Below are 24,381 nucleotides of genomic sequence, written 5' to 3' on the forward strand. Positions count from 1 at the left end.
CAATGTGGTACTTTTCTATATTTAGTTTCTGATTTGGGTGTAAAAACCTTTTACTTTGTGTTTATGTTTGAATGAATCTTTGATTATTAGACCAATTGCAATATTGAATTTGTTTGTTTATGTTTAATTTATCTTGCCAAGCTTGTTAAAAGATCCTTACGTATTAATGATAATTATTTGTTGTTAATTGTTAAGTAAATTAAGTAGGATGAACATCTGCTTGATTACTTGTCTCTTATGATTTTGATGACCATCGAGATTATAAGTCTAGGAATAACGAATGTGAAACTATGATTAACTTGAGAATAAGAAAGTTAATGTGTGAGCCTTGTTTGATCACCATCAACAAGAGGTTAAATTGAATTAGTAATTCGATTAACTATATTTACAAGTCTTGCTTGATACGAACTGAACACTAGGAAGCATGTTAGTTTAATCAACTGATCACTGTTTAAATTGACTTGTTTGCTAAAGGATTAGTTATAGTGAACGCGAATCTAATCATTTTAGGAATCGGTGAACATGAATAAATGAATTTGTGTATGCAATTGTCTATGTTTTTAAGGTGTAATTTATCTAAACCAAAGTACCTGAAGAGATGTGCTTTCCTGTTAGTTTATCGAGAGTTGTTAATTGTTAGTTTGAGATTTATTAAACCATTTTCTTTATTATTTTCGTGTGACCTGTAACCTATAATCAAATATATTAAATTAATCCACCGTTCCTTGTGATCGACACCCGACTTACCTAAGCTATACTGTAATCTGACTAGGTACACTGCCTATAAGTGCATAGATAGTCTAAGTTTGTTAGGTTATAAATATTAAAATTAGTGGGTACTTTTGTGCATATCAGTGATCGGGCAGGTATCGGAGTTCGTTACCGATAGTCGAGGACTTATGACTTTTCAGGGCCGGATTTGGGTACCGTTTGTGGGCGGAGCGTGTACCATCTTGATGGAGGAGGCCCATAGGTCGAAGTTCTCGATCCATCCCGGGGCCACTAAGATGTTTTTGGACCTAAAGAAGGAGTATTGGTGGCCCTGTATGAAGAGGGATGTTGCATGGTTCGTAGAGAGGTGCTTGACCTGTCGCAAGGTTAAGGCCGAGCACCAGCGTCCGCATGGTAAGCTGCAGCCGTTAGAGATTCTTGAGTGGAAGTGGGAGCAGATTGCCATGGATTTTATCACCAAATTGCCAAGGACTGCTAGAGGTGTCGATGCAATTTGGGTGATTGTGGACAGGTGGACGAAGAGCGCTCACTTTCTTGCTATCAGTGAGAGCTCTTCTGCTGAGAGGCTGGCAGAGCTGTATGTGAGGGAGGTGGTATCGCGGCATGAAGTTCCGATCTCGATTGTTTCAGATCGAGATGTGCGATTTACTTCCAGATTTTTGAAGAAGTTTCACAAGGAGTTGGGTACAAGGCTGCATTTCAGTACCGCATACCACCCACAGACGGACGGACAGAGTGAGCGGACGATTCAGATGCTCGAGGACATGCCTCGGGCATGTGTATTGGATTTCGGAGGGAGTTAGGACACGTATTTGCCCTTGGCTGAGTTTTTCTACAACAACAGCCATCATTCGAGCATTGATATGCCACCTTTTGAGCTGTTGTATGGGAGGAGGTGTCGGACCCCCATATGTTGGGGAGAAATAGGGCAACGCGTGATGGGTAGTACGGAGATTGTACTTCAGACGACAGAGCAGATCCAGCAGGTCAGACAGAGGTTGTTGACCGCTCAGAGTCACCAGAAGAGTTATGCGGATAGGCGGCGATCTGAGCTCGAGTTCCAGGTTGGCGATTTTGTGCTCCTGAAGGTATCTCCTTGGAAAGGAGTAATCTGCTTTAGGAAGAGGAGCAAGCTGGGACCCCGGTATATTGGGCCATTTAGAGTGATCGCGAGAGTGGTAAAGTAGCGTATCGCTTGGAGCTACCTGCGGAGTTGGATCAGATTCATGATACCTTCCACGTGTCGCAGCTGAGGAAGTGTATTGCCGATAAGTCAGCGGTGGTGCCATTAGAAGATATCCAGGTGGATGCGATTCTGAATTATGCTGAGAAGCCAATCGTAATCTTGGATCGGAGGATCAAGGTCCTGAGGAACAAGGAAGTGCCCCTGGTTCAGGTCTAGTGGCAGCATCGGAGAGAGTCCGAGCTGACCTGGGAGCCAGAGTCGGAGATGCGGGAGCAGCATCCGGAGTTGTTCGCAGCATGAGACTTCGAGGGCGAAGTCTGGTTCTAGTGGAGGAGAATTGTAACAGCCCGGAATCCAGGTTAGCTTTATAACCCTTCTATTTTGGAGAATTGGCTAGTTAGTCACTTAAAGTGAAAGATGTAGTGGGTGAGTACGCTGGGCGTACTGGGGGTACGTCGCGCGTACTCGCGCGCTTAATTTGTACACGGGTCAACCGGGTACGTTGGGTGTACCCAAGGTTACGCCGAGCATAACCGGCCCAAATGCAAAACCCTAATTTGTGGCCTTGGACTATAAAAGGAACATTGAGTCCTTTGCCCTAGCCACCATACACCCTTGAGAGAGAGACCTTGAAAAGCTGAGATTCGTGCTTTATCTTGTATGTGAGTTTTTGAGCTTGAAGTTGTCTTTTCAAGGTGAAGAAGGAGAAGAAGGAGCCATTGTTGGAGCTAGAAGTTGAAGAACAAGTGTAGATCGGAGTTCTACAGTGGTTGGAGGTCCTTCCTGAGGTAAAAAGCTCAAAGTTGTCCTTGTTCTTCATGAGTTTTGCTTTTTGGACCATTTTTAGGGTTTTTGGTTCAAAGTTGGAGACTTTTTGTGCAAAGAGTCTCCATAAGCTTAGATCTGACCTTTTCTAGTGTATTATATGTTGAGGAGTCATAAAAATCGAGTCTTGGACGTGGATCTTATGGCATGCATGAGTTATAGTCTCATTATGGAAAGAGGAAAGGTGTTTTGAGCACAAAGTGTCCTTTACAGCCATGCAAAGGCTTAAAGGATTCAACTTAATGGATTAAGTCATGTTAGAAGGGTCAGATCTGAATTTTTGATGAAAGTCTTAACCGTTTAAGACCTAAATGAGTTGGATGAGGAAGTTGGGCATTACGTTGGGCGTAATCCCAGTACGCGCGGCGTAAGGGGCCGTGTACCCCGATTCTGTGAAGGCTCCGGGTACACCCAGCGTACACGTTTGGTACGCACAGCGTAACCCGGAGGGTTGACTTTTGTTGACTTTAGGGTTTGGTCAACTTTAGTGTATTTGAGCCAAGTAAGGGGTAAAATGGTCTTTTACCTCTCCTGAGAATGATTAGAGGAAATGGTCTAGCCTTGGGAATTATGTTGATGACAAGTGGTTATTCATATGATTAGGCGGAGGCTAGGTCTTATTTCTCCGAGTTCGAGATTTCCGAGTTATCGAGTTACACGAGGTGAGTCTTCTCACTATACGTTACCTAGAGTGGCATTATGTGTTGACCACAGGGTCTTATGTATTATGTATGAGATTATGTGATATGTGTTATATGTATGTTGCATGGTGTTACAGACCGGACCGGAGGGTCCAAACGATACAGACCAGGCCGGAGGGTCCAACGAGCTATGACCGGACCAGAGCTCAAATCTAACACCTTTATGCATCTAGCATCCTCACAAAGCTCAAATCTAACTATTTTAGTCTTTGGAGCTGCTCAACTCTCAAGAGAAGGTCCAAAACCAACTAAAGGGATAATATAGAAAACCCTAGCTAGATCTAATGAATAAGATGGCAAGATCAAGACTTTATACCTCCAGAGGCTCTTCAAGGTGAACTAGATGCATATTCTTGAAGCCCAATGCCACTCCAATCTTGCTTAGCAATTCCTTCTTCTTGAATGAACTATAAAATGGCCACAAATACACTCATTAAGCTCAAAAACACTCCCACAAGGGATCTCTGGTGTAAAAGGGCGAAATGAGGCTATGGAGGCTGATTAGGGTTTGGTCTAAGATAAGGGCGAAATGAGGCTATGGAGGCTGATAAGGGTGTTTAAATAGGTGTGATTTCCGAGAATTAGGGTTTTGGCCCTCTGTCGTGTATGCCCTGTGTACCTATATGTACGCCCTGCGTACGCAGCCACCCTCTATGTTCATGCATCCTTAGTATGCTAAGCGTACTCCTAGAGTACGCCTCGCATACTAAGGGACCTTTTATGCCATCTTTTCCATTTCAAGGGTCTAAAGAGTAATACCTGATTTGGAGTGTTACAAATACCATGTTAACAAGTCAAATTGTATTGCATTAATGCCGAAGGGTATACTCAACAAGCCACGAAGTATGGAGAGCTTCAGGTAAGCAACCGATACCACCACAAGCCAATGTTATGGTCGTTGGTGTATTCCTAGCGAAGAAGTGACGAAAAGAGAAATAGGAAGAGGTTTGCAAGAAAGAAGAAGGGAAATGAAGAGAGAAAAAGAAAGGGATTGGTTCATTGCTCATGTCACATACCATGAACCACCATAGTTGTGGCACTGGGGATGGTATGCATGATTTAGCCCATCATGCCACTTGGCCATGACAATTGATTATGGCTTGTACCTGAGGGATTAATGTATCAATGACATGTTTATATTTTGCTCTTGTACTATGTAAATTTATATATTACTATTTTAAAATATATCTTTTTACCTATATTAACAATTTCAATACACATTTATAGTTAGTTCATAGAATACACTATCAAGCCATAACCCTTTTCATTATGTGTTTTTATGTTTACTTACCGTGTCAATTGTCAATTCTCGGTCATTAAAGAGTCTAGGTAATCCAGGTTAATATTTATTTACAATATAAATAAGTTGGATTTTTAATTTAATAATATCTTACCACCATAAGTATGGAATCTTGACCTATATTAATTAACCGAGGTTTATACGAGTGAAGAAAATTATAGAATATTATTTATATTGTGTTTGACACATCAACTGAAAAACTAGCCTTTAGGCTATCGGATATGGGTGGTGAAGACTACAAATGATGAGAGAGAAGGAGCTCTCTTTTTCGTCTTCCTCCTCTCTCTTTCTCTCTCCGTGTCTCTCTTGACGAAGGATTCCATGTGTGAACGCCGCCTCAGGCGGTAGATTAGTGTTGGTGGAATGTGTTGTGATGAGGTGGCATCTCATACACGTGTTTATAATGGATAACCTTAACTTATAAACTAGTTATCTCAAGTAACTTATCAAAATGATTGCATATAAGATACAATAAACTACTTTTATGATATCACAAAACACTAATTGCAATAAACTTAAAAAAATAAATAGTTTATGTTCGTCAAATCGAACCTTAAGGTTCAAGGAAAGCCTAAAAATACCAACAATGGCACCATCGTTCCCTGCCACCACACCACCATACTACCGTTACACTACTAAACAATCATCACACGAGATTTCTATTTCTCTTATCGGTTTGAATGGTAAAACACCATAACAATCTTACCTCTATTGTGAGAGAGTGCAACGAAGTGAAGGTGACTCGTTAGGGGCAATGAAGGAAATGATAAGGGAATGGATTAGATGCATACATATTATTAAATATTTTTTCTTAATAAATGCATAAAAATATATGAAGGGTAGTATTGTCAGTTTAAGTCATTTAGGGACCAAGACCAAAACAACACAGCAAAATACATGGATGGTCCGAGTTACAAAAACATTTAAGGACCATGCGTACATATTAGCCAAACCATATGGACCATTCTTGTAATTTACCCTTACCTATAAAAAACTGCATACATGCCGCATATTCAAAATACATTGATCAGATTCGAAGTCTCCCGCCACCTATCACCGTCTCGGTCGGCCGTCACAGCCTTCCTGTAAGTTCAGGCGAGCTTTTTTTCTTTAGGCAAATCCAAGTACTTGCTTTAGCAGCCGCGCCAAAATTCCAGTTTTTTTTTGTATTAAATCCATCAATGTGTGTTTCCTCAAGTCGGATTGATGATTATTAATTTCGGGTCTCTACCTTAATTACCAAAACGAAGACTTTTATTCGGGCTTTCTATGGTGGGAAAAAAGGGTTTCGCAGAAATTATCTTTTAGGTTTTGGATATAGATGTGATGTGGAGAAGGAATCATACATAGAATCAGAAGAAAAACTTACATTTTCCATCATACTGTATCTATTCACTTATAAAAAAAAAGTAATCGTACATGAAGAAAGGCTTAACACGGGACTTGAAGATCAAGAAATTTCAAACCCTTGTCTCACACTGAGACAGAGACGAAGGAAAAAAATAGCAATAGATCCAACTCCATTACCTGAGTCTGCTCCTTCTTGGTTCACTCCCAAAAGGTACACGTACATTCTTCATGTTTCTTCTCTTTTCCCCTTTTCACTTCTTGATTAGATAAAAAAACAAAATCCAGCTAACTAACGTGGGAATTCACACAATGCACAGGTTGCTTGTGTTTTTCTGTTTTATCAACATGTTAAATTATATAGATCGAGGAGCAATTTCCACTAATGGTGTAAATGGGAGCCCTAGAAGTTGTACAGAGATTAATGTGTGTTCAGATGGTAGTGGAATTCAGTAAGTCGTTATCTTTATAACATCATTAGTCATATGTTCTTTAAACTTTTTTTTTTCTACAGGGGTGATTTCGATCTAAGTAATTTTAAAGATGGTATTCTATCTTCTGCTTTCCTGGTTGGACTTGTTATTGCATCTCCAATATTTGCATCCTTGGCCCAGAGGTAATTTCTGTCTTTCTGAATCATTAGATAAAGTATAACATGTCTGATTTTTTTTTATTTTTTATTTTTTTTTTTTTTTGTGTGTGTGTGTGTGTATATGAGCACAGCATTAATCCTTTTAGACTTATTGGAGTTGGATTGTCAGTGTGGACACTTGCTGTAGTTGGTTGGGGCTTTCGGTTGATTTTTGGTCAATCACTATCTGTCGAATGTATGTTGACCATTTTACCCTTTCAAACACCATCAACCTTCATAAATTTTATGTCTTTTTTTTGGTGTAATTGAAATGTTGTTGTTTTTAGGTTAGTTGGTGTTGGTGAAGCTTCTTTTATAGGTCTTGCAGCTCCATTCATTGATGAAAATGCTCCAGTAGCTCAGGTTCTCTTTGTTACTTGCTAATTCCCCCACATTTATATGTTTTGTGTTTCTAATTTTTTATTAATGTAATTTGCAAATTTGCAATAGCTAAACTTATATCCATTTTGTTTTGTAGACAACTGCATGGCTGGGAATATTCTGTATGTGCCTACCTATTGGAATTGCTGTTGGTGATGTCTATGGTGGATTGGTATGCCACTATATTTTATACGACATGATAAGATGGGACAAAACAAGCATTCTAGGGCTCTTTTTATGATGAGGGTATTCATGTTTTTTGTACAGACGAGATGTGTCGCATCTTGTCAAACCTTTTTGGTTTGTGACAAAAATTTGCAATTTATGTTCCATTCACATCAGTCTTAGTCCAATACATGTCAAATGCAGTATAACCTATTCGGTTATGCTCTTTGATTTATAGGTTGGAGCTGGTTTAGGTTGGCGATATGCATTTTTCGGTGAAGCAATTCTTATGCTTCCATTTGCTATTTTGGGTTTTGTAATGAAACCTTTGCAAATGAAAAGTACATTCAACAATTCACAGTTAATTAGTATTTTATTAAGGGAAATTTTTATTAAAGTTCTATTATTTTACCCTAATTTAAAAATAAGTCCTAAACTAAAATTTGTTTACGAAAAAACATGAATTACAGGTAAAATTGTTGATTTGGCCCTTTTTCCATTTTCATTGCCGATGTTGATACCTAGTCATTAAACGGAGAACTTTTCATTAAAGTCCCATTATTTAATCCTAATTTACGAATAAATCTCAACCTAAAATTTGTTTACGATTTGTCCCTTTTCTCCCTCTAACACATTTTATCGGTTTTATTGTTGACTTGGATGCTTAGTTATTAAATAAGCTGATGAAATGGATATGTTGGGTTATATAATGTTACATTTATCATAAAACTTGATATCCTGTTGCTATATATATATATATTGGAATATAAAATGCATCCGATACAAATACATAAACTAGCAACAACTTTATCATTTTTGAGGTTTAAGAAATTTCAAGTTGTCTATCTAGTTTTATGTAACCCATCATATCCATCTCATCAACTAATGCCCGCCGTTTTTCCTGGTAACGCACGTGTTATTGGTTTTATTATTGACCTGGACACCTAGTCATTATCAAGTTTTACGGTAAATGTAGCATTATATAAACCATCATATCCATCTTATCAACTCATTAAATGGCTAAACATCCAGATTAGTAATATAACCGGCAAAATGTGTGTTATAGGAAGAAAAGGACCAAATCATAAACAAATTTTATTTCGAGACTTATTTGTAAATTAGGGTAAAATAATGGGACTCTAATGGAGATATCCTCATCTCATTTAATTACTAGGCATCCATGTCATCAATGAAATCGATAAACCGGAAAAAAAAAGGATTAAATCGTCACTTTTACCGATAATTCATGCTTTTTCATAATAAAAAAATTAGTTTGGAACTTATTCGTAAATTAGGCTAAAATAATGAGATTTTAATGGAGATTTCTCGTTTATTAGCATTAAAATAACACTTTTTTTTCACCATGGTTTAACAAGTTCTATGTTTATGTAAGTATGTCTACTGCTAAAATCATCCTAGGGTTCTTAAATGAAGAGCTCCCAAAGAAAAATTTTTCCAGGTCTTCCATAAAGGAGTAGCATATAAAGTTACATCCACAAAACATGTTTTATATTCTTTACACTGGCATTTTTTTTTTTTTGCAGCTATGTTTCATTTACTTCAAATCAGTTATCAAGATTTGGGCAAGATATGAAGGCTCTTTTGAGTGAGAAAGTATATGTTGTAAATGTTCTAGGTAATTAATATTCTTTAATCTCAACTATTGTTCTCACTCAATTTATTATTTGCTGATTTTCTACTTTTTAATGGCTTTTTAGGTTACATAGTGTATAATTTCATCATTGGTGCATATCAATACTGGAGCCCAAAAGCTATTTATGGCATATATGAAACGGTAACAACATTTTATATATAAACTGAAACTGTTATGAAAGATATAAAAAATCTTTAGACTTACAAAGTGTTAATTTTGGATTTTTCATATTTTATAGGACAATGCTGATTTATTATTTGGAGGAGTCATTATTGTTGGTGGAATTGTGGGGACAATAGGAGGAAGTGTTCTTTTGGATCGCATGAATTCCACAATCTCCAATGCTTTTAAGGTCCATATTTATATTTATTAATAATATTTGGAGGACATGACAGAACAAACTTGTAACAGCCCGGATTCCCAGATATTATTCATTTATTTATTTTTGGTAAATTGTGAGGAGACTCGGCGAGTTGGAGCCTAGACTCGCCGAGTAGGATCGCGGATTTGGACGCCAGTTCGCGTCCGGACTCGGCGAGTCCACGTTGTTTAATGAAACCCTAATTTCCCGGCCCTGAGCCCTATTTAAAGGGCCTTATAACCCTTCATTGCAGCTACCTTCGACCTTGAGAGCACCAGGGCACCTGTGAGTCCTTGTGAGTGAGAAAAGAGGTCATTATTCATCATCTTTGTGTGTGTTAGCAAGAAGGGAAGAGGAAGGCTAAACTAGGAGGGTTGGGGAGCTTTGATCTACTTCCATTTTGGCAGAAGAAGCTATTTGAGGTATTATTCATAGCTTATTCTCGTGTTTCTATGTATATGGTCAAATCTAGGGTTTCTTCATGCCTTGTATGCCTTGTAATTTGAGTGTGAGAGGTCCCTTTGGGAATTGGTACCTAGATCTGGATCTTAGTAGGTCCAGAGAGTCCCAAATGCCCTGCTTTATGCCTATCCTTTTGAGTTGGGGACTTAGGTTACCTTTTTAGATGTCATTTCACCAAAAGAAGTCTTGTAAGCGTTGCATGGTAGCCAAGATTGTAACTTTACATGATAAATGTGCTTGGAAGGACTGGATCTATGAGTTACTGGAACGAATCTGACCTCAGGAGTGAGTTTGAGTTCATGCATGGCTTAGACTCGCCGAGTCCGAAGAACAGACTCGGCGAGTAGCTTGAAGATTGCCTTTAACCACTCAGCGAGTGGTCTTACCGAGTTATGGGTTGACTCAGTGAGTCAGGGAGAGTCAGAGAGGGTTGACAGGTGGACTGAGTCAAGCTGGAACTCGCCGAGTTGTTCTTGAGACTCAGCGAGTTGAGTCGTGGTGGCCCCGCGATTCATGCCAGGTGGAACTCGTCGAGTCAGGGAAGTACTCGACGTGTCAAGAGAGGATCCTAGGGAGTCAGTGAACACGTATAGACTCGCCGAGTCGCTCTAGTGCACTCGCCGAGTCCGGTCAAAGTTGACCGTTGACCGTTGACCAGAGTTGACCAGTGTTGACTTGATAGGGGTAGTCAACTTTAGTTGTGAAAGTGTTAATTAGAGGTATATGATGTTATAGGAGGATTATAGCTCGGAGGATCGAGCGCGAGTGATTTCCAGGATTCGCGAGTTATCGAGATACACGAGGTGAGTCTTCTCACTATACTTTACCTTGAGTAGGTATCCAGAGTTTTGTGACAGAGTATTTGTATGATATATGTATGTTATGTGTTGTACTGCATTATTTCTATGTGATTTATGTTGTGCATGTTTATAGAGTTGGAACCAGAAGGTTCCTAGAGTTAGAACCAGAGGGTTCACAGAGTAGGGTCTACGGACCCACAGAGTTATAGCCTCAAGTAGCTAATATGTGGTATGTGTGGTATTTTGGGGAACTCACTAAGCTTTGTGCTTACAGTGTTGGTGTTTATTGTTTCAGGTACTAGTGATGACCGTGGGAAGGCGCCGGCTTGATCAGTACACACACATGGGATTTTATGATATGTGATCTTGGGATTCGTTGTATGACATTGATTGGAGTTTCAAACACTGATGTTTATGAAAATTAAATGAATATGTTTTTAAATTATGCGAAAAATTGTTTTGAAATTCACGGTGTTACAAAACTGTACTATGTTTTGAGATTAGAAGCAAGACCGGTGTCAATGGGACATTTCAAATTTTGTCCCACCCAAGAAACGTAGGGTGGGAAATTTGTGGTTTATATGAATTGATTGAATATATCTATATCTTCTACTCTAATAAATAAATAAATTTTTTTTGCCATATGTCGTACTCGTATTCATTTTAGCACATGTCATTTTATGGTTATTTTAAATTAACTTTTTTTCCACATGACATTTTGTAGTTTTTTTTATAATCCGTATAATATTTATATGTAACAATTATAATAATAATAGATAGATATCAATTTCATTAATGCAAACTTTCCTTTTAATTTCAAATTTTCAAAATTAGTTTAATGACATAATTTACTACAATTCATTATTAATACCTATGACATGGTAAAATTCAATTTTGAATTTGATTTGATGCTATGTAGAAACAAGGTCTCAACGATTACTAGAGTGACATAATTAACTTCAAATTCTATTCAGTTATAACCTGTTTACATTTTTAACATTTTAAGAGTTGTAAGCTATCTTAATGATTTAATATTAACATATTTTTTAATTTGGTTTCATTTTTATACCACGTTCATTGCTCCAAATGGAAACAAACTATTAGCTTTAGATATACATGAAATGGAAAAGGTTAACTATCATTTCAAAAACCTTAATGTCCCATTTGTTGTATTAAAAAAATGATATTGAGTAAATTAACCATTATAAACGAGTTTTTTAAAGAAAACTAACCATTTAGAATTTGATCTTCAAATCTTGGAGTTCTTTTTTGTTTTTTCCAAAGAAATCTCTATAGTTATGTCTGAAATGTCTATTTCGAATTTTTTAATGTCATAGTTTTGCAATCTATTGTTTGATTTCATGCCCTAATATTGTATATAATTCTTATTCACTATATGTGTTTAACTTTTTATTAGATTTGAGTAAAAATGATTTTTTTGCTAGAAATTCTGGAACTGTTCATTGGATTTCAAACTTGTTCTTGAAAATTCGGAGTTTTTGAGACAACTAATGTTCACTCATTGATAGTAATACATATGTTGCATTATCTAGAGATAAAACATAGATGAATTAAAAATATTAATTTTAGATAATGATGATAAACTTAGCAATAGAACATCTAATGTTGTATTCAAAGGAGTTTTTCAAAATTTGTGATTCAGGTCAATTCTTTAAAATATGTCCATAGTTTTCTCTTATTAATATAGATTAAGTAATTATTTTAGTTGTATTTATTTCAAAATTTTACTTTAAAAATGCTTGATCTTTAGATCTTTATATACACCTTCTTTTTAATTAAAATATGTAATATACGGGTCTCACAACATATATATATATATATATATATATATATATATATATATATATATATATATATATATATATATATATATATATATATATATATATATATATATATATATATACACACACCCCCCTTTTGCAGTTACTTTCTATAGCAGCATTTCTTGGAGCAATATTATGCTTTAGCGCCTTTTGTTTTAGCAGCCTATACATTTTCTTGGTTCTCTTTTTAATTGGGGTGATTCTTATTTTTGCCATCCAGGTAATTAATTTGTTACTTATTTGAATTAACGTTGAAAGCAACTAATAATAATGTACTTTCATTGATTTTTTTTTCTTCTAGCATCCCACTTTCATTTCTTCCTATTACTACTTTGTACTTTGAAAAGAAAAATAATTTATAGTGATATCTTCCTAGGAAAAAAACAACTTTCATTGATATATGCTAAGCCACCTATGCAGTTTACTTGTAACAAAGGGATAAAACATGAAAGATACCTAAAGAATAAGCTTCGGGGGTAAAGGGTATATTAAGTAATTTAGTAATGAATTTGTAGTTTAGGAATAGAATTGTCGTTTTTAAAGTAGGAGCTAGATAGTTGTAACATCGTACTTTTTTTAACACCATTTTATATTGATAAAAATGTGCTTTTATAAAACTTTTGAATCATTATCAGAGTTTACAGCTCTCGGTGTTACAAAACAATATCAACAACCATAGTAAAAGAGAAAATGATTAAACAACCTTCTCTATTCCTTTCGTCATTGTCACTAGTTGCACTCTCCTCTTCCACTTCTATTCCTGAGTACATAAGACATTTAAACAAACATGTCGTAGAAAGTTCTGGTGAGCTACATGGGTTTTGACACATACTCTCATTCTTTTCTTTATTTCATATACTTAATTATTCTTTACACAAAGAAGCACATAAATCATAGCAACTAGAATCCTAGCAAGTACGGCCAACAGAAGAACGAATCAATTGTGCCAACGGTAACCCATTCGTGTTACACATAATTCAAGACAGATCTATGTTGCTGCATGAAAACACGCCGCAATACTCTATCATACTCATGTTAACCCATGAGAATCCGGTACTGGGAACCAATAAGATAATCTAAGCCTTCCACATATGCTCTTTATAGAGATATAGATTTTCTTTAAATCATTTATTCCTTTTTTCTTCTTTTTACATTTTCCACTATATAATGGCATTTTACACCATCTATTCCATCTACTTTTCATTAAGATTTTAGTAAACATTCACATCTAATATTTATCATATAGCTTTTCCGTAAAGCCCATAATAAATGTATACATGCTCATGCTTTATGCCCCAAACAACTTTCGACAGAGCTCATATTAAAATTCACATATAGGCTTATGCCAACTCATTAATAATTACTAAATGGCTGTTGAGCTTATCTAGAGCTCCCATCACCCAATTATATATCATACAATATATCGATTTATCAAACAACCAACAATGTCCCTTTTTTCCTTTACCAAGGAAGACGGGACTTATATTCAACGATAGATTTATCAAATAACATCATTTACTTTACTATGTACCCAGAAAATCCACGTGTACTCGCATGACTAGTTAGTGACAACTAACTAGTATACTGGCTTTCGGCTTAGTATTGCGTTTCAATTTATCATCTTGCCAAAACCTATTTGGGTAACGTACCAAACCTCTTACAATCATATAAACCTACTATTACATCTACGATAAGGGCTCATTACCTGAGTCTAGTAACCATTCGTTACCAAACTTGTCAAATCCGACATCATGTTTACTAGACAGCTTAACCCCGACAATTTCCACATAATATAACTCTAGTGTTTATGGGCTTTCATACTGACACACATGAAATACATAAATTATATGACTTAAAGCTTACCCTTAACGTTGGTATCGTGAAAATCAAGGCTATATAGTAACGATCACCGGGCCTCCCGTGAGTTTAATCCCTTTAATCCTTCACTTCTTTCTTCCCTTCTGGCCTCCTAATGTTTCTTGGCTTAAAAGTGATGAAATAGAGACCTTAAATACATTTTTTTTTGTTAATTTGGTTGCTCCGTGCCGAGGTTTCGCAACAATTTTGTCTCAACTTCGGACGACCATAACTTTCTAATACGGACTCCGATTTTAACAAACTTTATATCCACACAATCAGATCAGAGTCAACAAAAACTATCCTTTAACGATCGCTTACAAAAAAAACTTATAAATCGTCTTTTATAATGCAATAAGTACAAGGGTGTACGTATTACATTACCAAAAACTTCACCTACCGCTATGATAGTTCACCCTTGGATGTATTTAAACCAAATTCATCTTATAACACATAGTTTGAGATTTTTTGGTCATTAAAACTCTCTTTTGTTACTCATTCACTAATAAACTTCACATTTTCTGTTAATCCATTGCTTATGAAGTAACGATTTTCCAGTCGTTATGTTGCGTGTCACCCAAAACAGTTAAGAAGATAAGGCTGCCAATTATAAACACTTGATGTTTTGGGGTAGCATTGGGAACGAGAGTAATAGTTCAAGGGCAAGGTGAAAGTAAAGGAGTCGTATTATTCATAAAAGGTCTTGAAATTAAGGAGGATTTCCTTCCTTTAACATTGGGAAACTCGGATGTGCATACCTAGGAAAGATATGTAGTTTAAGTTAATCAGGTTACAAATTAGGAAAAGGTGGGCGATATTTCAGAGTTTTTATCAGCAATATTACAAGAATATCAAGACCTTTTTAACATGTCAGAAGGACTACCCCCAATAAGAGGGAGAGAACATGTCATTAGACTTTAGGACGGGACTGAACCATTGAGTTTGAGATTGTATCGGGACCCACAATTCCAGAAGTGGAGATAAGCAAACTTACTAGGAAATATTGATAATTGGCATCATTCGGCCCATTTTCAAGTCTAGTTTTTTTGGTGAAGACAGAAGAGGACTAGTGTCTGGGTTATCATGCCTTGAACAAAGTGATGATAACCAATAAGTAGGGCTGGCAAATATGTATCGTAGAGAACCAACCAATATGTTATCAACCGAACCAATTGAATTGGTAGCCAACATGTTCGGTAGCCAATACGTTTGGTCGGTATTACCATACCAATTAAGTAAACTTGGTACGGTAACGGTATAAAATTTTGAATACCACGGTTGTACCGTACCAACCAATTCATATATATATATATATATATATATATATATATATATATATATATATATATATATATATATATATATATATATATCAATTAATATATATGAAGAAATATTAATTATCACATTTTTATGTTTCAATTAAGAGTAGCAAGTCTGGCATTACTTATACATTACTCGATTTCTTGTATATTACTCAAAACAAGAAAACCAAAAACAATTAACTAATCACTTCTTAGATTAGTATATATTTTTTTTTGTTAATTCTTTATATATAATGTTTATAAGACGGTGAGACAGCGATATAGTTACTATATAACAATGTCATAGTTGAATACATTTACTTTTTATTGTGCATGATGGTTATTTTATTTTATATGCATATAAAAGGTACTAAACATCAATGACAATTTTTTTTGTTTAATTTGTTTTCTATTATGGAAAATTTTCTAACCGGTGGGTTGGATGATGATTACAATGTGAAGCCTAATATAGTTAATCATGTGTCAAACTCTTCAAATTTAAAAATTAGTTAAACCATTTGGCATATACCAGTATCAATATGTACCAACCAAATTTTTTGGTAGCCAAATAAACTGGTACTAAGTATAGTTGGTACGGTACTGGTAGTTAAATTCTCCTACCAACTATAGTTTGTACGATACGCGGTTTGAAGAAAAAAAAGTCGGTATCGTACCAATTCCACCCCTACCAATAAGTATCCAATTCGATTGATTGAAGAGTTATTAGATAAGTTACACGTGTCACAAATTTTTGCTAAATTGGATCTGTTTTATCCATGCTTAATTTCAAACAGTATGTTTGTAGTCGAACTGACACATCCAATTGGGTTGTATTATTGAATACATGATATTATTACATGATATGTATATATATACATAATTACAATTACAATCTAGACCCTGAACTATTACTAATTGTCTAATATCCCCATCCCCCCTCCCCACCCAAAGTAACGGTCGGGTAAGGGCATGTAGCTTGGATCGTAACCCCTCATATCTTTGTGAAGATAACGGCTTAGTGAAAATATCAACAATCTGATTAGGAGTGGAGATCAATCTCGACATGCTTTGTGCCAACATGGAACATAGGATTCGCAGACAGATAAGTAGCACCAAGATTATCACACCATAAGATCAGTGCTTTAGTGACTAGAATGCATAGTTCTCATAACAATGTTTCAAGCCAGGTAAATTCAGCAATAATATCAGTTAGGGCTTTGTATTCAGCCTCAATGGATAACGGAGAGACAATCTTCTGTTTCCTTGTTGACCACGAGACTAAATTCAAACCAAGATATATATCATATCCCCCGGTGCATCAACGATCATCTGGACAGCCATCCCAAACAGGAAAAGTTTATTCTGGTTTCCTTATGCAGTTAGGGTTTCCTTCTACAAGTATAGTCTCCTTTTATCAGCTTAAATAAATAGGGTTAGGGTCAGCTCTCGGCTCTAAGAAAGCACAAACAGGAAAAGTTTTGTGAGTCATTTTCATTTGTTTGGAGATCCTTGAGTCTCGAATATCATGAACCTAGCATTAAGTTATAAGTAATTGAGTTTGTCAGTTTGGTCATATCAAATTGGTATCAGAGAAACGATTTTGGCATAATTCACTCTTCATCGAGCACTGCTCACACTCAGAGCACTGTTTCCACCTTATTGTTCATTTGTGCACTATTCACGACGTACTATTCATCAAATTTATTAATCAAATCCGTCAATCCTAGCCATGGCACTCAAAGTTGATACCACCATCAATACACATATGATGCGTTGATGCAATATAGTGATAGTGTTTTTCCTAATTTACCCTTGGCCGACATTGTATTCAAGTAGGAGTAAAGCCCAAGTCTAGTTTATTTTGTTTTTTTATTTAGTCTTTATTTGTTGAGGTTTTCTAGTGGTATTAGGTTTCATATTGTTTAGCTATAAGTACTGGGTCAAAAACGTGCATCAGGTTTTTTGGTGTGATATTCTGAATTCGTTTTTGTTTTGCAATAAAGAGTCGAGATCAGTTTCTCAATTCTTGGTCATCAGGCACACGATCGTGTGCCTGTTCTTTGCGTTTGACAATACGCCTAGTTAAATTGTCTTTTCCTGTAGTCACAGACTACATTAGGTGGTATCAGAGACCAACATCCATGGCGGGCGAAGAAACCGATTCTGGACGAATCGTCAAGATCGAACAAACCCTCCAAACCCTCCAACAATCCTTGCAACAAATTACAGAAAGTTTAGCACTTCTTACAACCAACAACAATCAGAATTGTAAGGAGCAAGCAAACCAAGAAGCACTCAATCGCAATAACCAACCACCGCTCGTACAGTTCATTCGCAACCAGCAACCCATTCAGCGACCTCCTCCAATCATCAATGCTTATGATCGAATACGGATGCAGGAACAAGAACGGAACAGGGAAGACTCCGATCTAGAAGAAGATGACGGTGATGAAGGTGCAAGAGGGCGTCCGGGTCTACGTAGGGATGCACATGATTTCGATTACCGCCAAAGAGCCAAAGATGTACCCTCTTTTAGCGGATCCATGAACATCGAAGGCTTCCTAGACTGGATGAATGAGCTGGAGAATTTTTTTCAATTCTATGATATCCCGGGAAATAAACGGGTCACTCTCGTGGCTTACAAACTCAAAGGAGGAGCTCATGCTTGGTGGAAGAACCTGCAAACCACACGAGAACGACAAGGTAAATTACCTATTACTTCCTGGGATCGAATGGAACGTGAACTAAAGCGCAAGTTCTTACCCCCTAATCATGATCAAATTTTATTCAACATGTTTCAAAATTGCACGCAAGGAGATCGATCAGTGGAGGTTTACACCACCGAATTCCATCGATTAGCTGCTCGGAATGACCTCACAGAAACCGAATCACAATAGGTCTCGCGCTATACTAACGAATTACGCCCTCCGATTCAAGACAGAATGTCCCTAGTACCTGTATATACATTGGATGATGCGTATAATCTAGCTATCAGGGCAGAAACACAATTGGCAAAGAGTAGTAAAACCTTTTCATTCCCTGCTAATCGGAATAAATTCACCAGTGGGTCAACATCACAACCAACAGAAAACAGCCAAGTGGTTACAAAAACACCAGCACCCGACAAGGGTAAAGGCGTCACCGCAACCGCTACTACCACCCTGAAATCCACCAACCCTTACGCTCGACCCATACCAGGGAAAGGTTTTAAATGTGGTATCTCGGGTCATCGATCTAGCGATTATAGAGGAACAACAGCCAAAGTTAACCTTACCACAAGAGAAGAAGGAGAAGTTGATGATGAAGTTGTTAGTGAGGAGGGTGACAACGAAGAAGTTGAGATTTGTTTTGCAGCTGACGAGACTTTTTGTGAGGATGACACTGCTAAATCATGTGTCATTCGCCGCATTATGCTTGCGCCTAAAGTAACTGAAGAACCCTCGCAACGCCATAACCTGTTTTGGACTCGTTGTGTAGTACATCAGAAGATATTTGACGTTATTATTGATGGTGGGAGTACAGAAAATATTGTTTCTCGAACAATTGTGCAACAACTCAAACTACCTACCAGAAGGCATCCGCACCCATACAAAATAGGATGGATCAAATCAATTGGGGAGATCCGCGTCACTGATCAATGTAAAATCGCTTTTTCTATTGGAAAATATAAAGATGAATTGTGGTTTGATGTTGTGGACATGGATGCATGTCATATTCTGCTTGGGCCACCTTGGGAATTTGATAAGGATGCGATACACAAGGGCAAGGAAAATACATACTCCTTTAAGGCTAATGGGGTGAAGATGATTTTAGTCCCTTTGATAGAATCTAGTAAACCCATGACCCCTCATCACGATGTGAAGAAAAATAGCCTGGTGGTGTTGTCTCATCGAGATTTTGAAGAAGAGATAAAGGGGGAATCTGTCATTTATGCTATTGTTGCTACAGGTTCTATCCAGGAGGGGGCCGAAAATAACATTCCTGCCAAATTAACACCTATCCTATCGAAGTTTAAGTCCCTTATTCCAAGTGAATTACCAGCAACACTTCCACCCATGCGCGATATTCAACACCAAATTGATTTCATTCCGAGATCTAAGTTACCCAACCTAGCACACTATCGCATGAGCCGAAAAGAGAACCAAATACTACAAGAACAGTTTGAAGATTTATTGAAAAAGGGTCTCATTCGTGATAGCATGAGCCCTTGTGCAGTCCCCGCTCTGTTGGTTCCAAAGAAAGATGGTAGTTGGCGAATGTGTGTTGATAGCAGGGCTATCAACAAGATAACAGTGGCATATAGATTTCCAATTCCCCGATTAGATGACATGTTAGACATGTTGGAAGGGTCCAAGGTGTTTTCTAAACTTGACCTACGAAGCGGGTATCATCAGATCCGTATTCGCCCTGGTGATGAAGGGAAGACAGCATTTAAAACTAAAGATGGTCTATACAAGTGGTTGGTCAAGCCTTTCGGTTTGTCCAACGCTCCCAGCACTTTCTCTCGACTCATGAACCAGGTGTTAAAACCTTTCCTTGGATCTGTTGTGGTCGTTTATTTTGATGATATTCTCGTGTATAGTAAGACAGAGAGTGAGCATCTTCTACACCTCACGGAGGTTCTTACTGTTTTGGACAGTAATAAACTTTATCTCAACCTAAAGAAATGTAGTTTCTTGACCAATCAGCTACTATTTTTAGGTTTTATCATTACTGCGGATGGAATTCGAGTAGATGAGGAAAAAGTAAGTGTCATACGCGAGTGGCCGGTTCCCAAAACCGTTAGTGAAGTCTGTAGTTTTCATGGACTTGCGACCTTTTATTGGCGATTTGTTCGAAATTTTAGTTCTATTATGGCTCCTATCACCCAGTGTCTGAAAAAGGGTCAGTTTCAATGGGGAGATGCAGCTACTCGAAGTTTTGCCCTCATCAAAGAAAAGTTGACTTCTGCTCCTTTACTAGTTTTGCCCAATTTCGATAAACTTTTCACTTTCGAGTGTGATGCATCGATTATAGGCATCGGTGCTGTTTTGTCCCAAGACGGGAAACCCGTGGCATTCTTTAGTGAGAAACTTAGTGAGGCACGGAAAAAGTGGACTACTTATGAGTTAGAATTTTATGCGATTTATAGATCCATATAACATTGGGAGCAGTATCTGTTCCATCGTGAGTTTATTCTTTATATAGACAACGAAGCACTTAAGTATTTTAATAGTCAACAAAAATTAAATCGCATGCATGGGCGGTGGGTTTCATATCTGCAGCGTTTTTCGTTTGTTTTAAAACATAAATCCGATGATCAGAACAAGGTGGCTGATACGTTGAGTCGTCGAGCTGAGTTATTAGTAACCTTACGAACAGAAATCCTTGGTTTCGAAGATTTGAAGGAGTTATACGCTGATGAAGAAGATTTTAAGAAGATATGGAGCAGCAAGATAGTTCCACCTATGTTTAAGCTTGATGGTTATCTGTTTTATGATCATCGTCTCTGTATTCCCCGTACTTCTTTACGGGAAGAACTTATCAAAGAATTGCATGGAGGCGGATTAGGAGGCCATTTTGGAAGGGATAAGACTATTGTGTTAGTTGAAGAGCGTTATTTTTGGCCGCAATTACGACGGGATGTGGGTCGATTTGTTGCTAAATGTGTTATTTGTCAGAAAGCCAAAGGCCAATCCCAAAATACTGGTTTGTATACTCCATTGCCTATTCCTGATGGCCCTTGGGAAGATATTTCTATGGATTTTGTTTTAGGTCTTCCCAAGACAACAAGAGGAAATGATTATGTGTTTGTGGTAGTTGATCGTTTCTCCAAAATGTCCCATTTTATCCCTTGCAAGAAAACGGCGGATGCGTCTAATATTGCCTTATTATTCTTTCGGGAAATAGTTCGTTTACATGGCATTCCTTCGACAATCACATCTGATTGTGACTCCAAGTTTCTTAGTCATTTTTGGCGCAGTCTTTGGAGGTTATTTCAGACCACACTCCAATTTAGTACCTCTTTCCATCCCCAAACAGATGTGCAGACTGAAGTGGGGAACAAAACCTTAGGGAATTTAATAAGGTGTCTTTGTGGCGATCGCTTTAAACAATGGGACCAATTTCTCGCTCCAGCTGAATTCGCTTTTAATAACATGGTCAACAGGTCAACTGGTAAATCGCCTTTTCAGATTGTTTACCAAAGGCAGCCTAAACATCCACTAGATCTTATTCAGTTACCTACATTACCTAGGCACAGTTTCGCAGCTAAAAATTTGGCTAAAAAAATCGAAGCAGTCCAAGAAGAGGTTAAACAAAAGCTAGCGTTGTCTAATGCTAAGTATAAAGAAGCACGTGACAAACATCGACGTGAGAAAGTATTTGAAGTGGGTGATCTCGTTATGGTTCATTTACGAAAAGAACGGTTCCCAGTGGGTACGTATAACAAGCTCAAGATGAAGAAAATTGGCCCTTGCAAGATAATTCGGAAAGTGAATGATAATGCCTATGTTGTTGATCTACCGGATGGCTGGTCGATTTCGCCTACGTTTGATGTGTCTGACCTCACCATTTTTCAGTCGGATCTGCCTTTGTATCCTGATAATCACTCGAGGACGAGTTCTTTTTCAAGCAGGGGAGAATGATGCGTTGATGCAATATAGTGATAGTGTTTTTCCTAATTTACCCTTGGCCGACATTGTATTCAAGTAGGAGTAAAGCCCAAGTCTAGTTTATTTTGTTTTTTTTTTATTTAGTCTTTATCTGTTGAGGTTTTCTAGTGGTATTAGGTTTCGTATTGTTTAGCTATAAGTGCTGGGTCAAAAACGTGCATCAGGTTTTTTGGTGTGATATTCTGAATTCGTTTTTGTTTTGCAATAAAGAGTCGAGATCAGTTTCTCAATTCTTGGTCGTCAGGCACACGATAGTGCCCCTGTTCTTTGCGTTTGACAATACGCCTAGTTAAATTGTCTTTTCCTGTAGTCACAGACTACATCAACATAGCAAGGTCTTTGATCTTGAGGAGGGTTTGGAAGAATTCCCAACTCAATCAGTAAAACGATTTGAGAAGATGGAGATCTTAGCAGTTAGCACTATAACCAGAGATTTGTCAAAATATAACGTCCAGAGAAGAAAAAGAATGAATATACAATCCCATAATTAGGTAGATTTTTCAAAGTACACTGCTTTAATAAAAAAAAAGTTAAACGTACAATGTTGTTATAGAAATAGATAAAAGTAAATTGTTATTTCTTACCTTTAGCCATTTGAATATTATCATCTATGACAGTTATATTATTTAGATTATGACAAAAACACAAATAAATAAATAAATAAATAAAAACAGGGTCCTGTGAATTTTGTATGTCTCCATGCTGTTAAACCAAGTTTACGACCATTGTCAATGGCAATTTCTAGTGTGTCAATTCGCATCTTTGGTGACGTGCCCTCCCCGCCACTTTTCGGAATCCTACAGGTTTGAAAAATACCTTTTTATTTATTTATTTATTTATTTATTTATTATTCATTTTGAATTTATCAATGATTCCTAATAGTTTTATCTGTAACACTCACAGGACAAAGTTGATAATTGGAGAACATCTGTTTGGATCTTAAATTCAATATTGTTTTTGGCAGCCGGAATATGGTTTATAGGTAAAGGGCATTTTTGTCTTTTTATACAAATGAACTGAAAATATTGTTCGTGATGTGGTTTGTTTGTTTTTGTAGGTATCTTTCTTCCTAGTGTGGATAGATATGAAGAAGATAGTGAGCATTTGGGGACAGGTGTTGAGCAGCCAGATGCGACACCGTTGCTTCAAGCTAAGGTGGCTAATGAAGATATTACTTCCGCTGTTTATAAAGGAAAAGGAAAAACGAAAAGATTGTTGTAGTTGACATATGGTATACTCATAGATGTGGTATACTTATACTGTGATTTACCACTTTGTGTATTGTAAAATATATTTTTTTTCTCGGTTTTTTTATACCAATAAAAACAAATAGTTACTTAGTCATAGACTAAGTAAATATGTATTTAAGATATTTAAAAGATTGACTAATATTTATAGCTCTAATAAAATGTGGCTACTTTTATCAACAAATCTTAAAACGTGATTATATATAGACAAATGTCATGAATGATTTTGTTTGGTATAAAAATATATTTTAAACAGTTTTTATGAAACTTTTTTTTGTATTAATGGTCATTTTCGACAAAAGTTGGTATGTCAATGGTCCTTATGTATAAAGTCGATTAGAGAGAAATGTTAATTATCATTTGTGAGATTTTCTAAAACTTAATATAAATATTATAGTTTCTATGTTTTAGTTTTTTTCTTTTTTATTTTATTTATGATAATTAATACAAAACTTAATAGACTTTTCTAAAATTTTACAAATGGTCTTTATAGAAGTTTCAAAAAATTTCACAACTGGTCCTTATGTAAAGTTTCATAAAATTTCACAAATGGTCCTTATGGAAATTTAATCGTCGATCCATATACATAAGGATGATTGGCGTGTCAACTTTTGTCAAAAGGGACCGTTAATGCAAAAAGAAAAAAAAATCATAAGAACCATTTGAGGGAAGTTTTTAAACAAAAGTGATCATTCAAGGAATTTTGTCTTATATTTATGATTTATACAAAAAATCGGTGCAATTTTTTTTTTTTTGGATTTTGATATTTTGTGGTAGTAGAAAATCAGTGGCGGGCGCGAACTGTTTTAGTAGGGGTGTCCCGTGTACTTCAAGCGGATGCACCTAATAGAAAAAATCAAAAAAAAAAAAATTACACTGCGTGCCGGAAATTGAGCAGTGGTCTGGGACCCCAAATGCCCCACTAAGG

The 24,381-nt window shown here is 36.7% G+C and overlaps 1 pseudogene; it reads left to right on the forward strand.

Annotated features, from left to right (window-relative positions):
* Positions 1-23,427, forward strand: part of LOC145076487 (putative sphingolipid transporter spinster homolog 2) — a 101,924-nt pseudogene extending 78,497 nt beyond the window's left edge.
* Positions 23,428-24,381: the final 954 nt, after the last annotated feature.

This window comes from Lactuca serriola, chromosome 9 (genome assembly GCF_051521515.1).
Source record: "Lactuca serriola cultivar US96UC23 chromosome 9, Lser_US96UC23_V15, whole genome shotgun sequence".
NCBI classification, from domain to species: domain Eukaryota; kingdom Viridiplantae; phylum Streptophyta; class Magnoliopsida; order Asterales; family Asteraceae; genus Lactuca; species Lactuca serriola.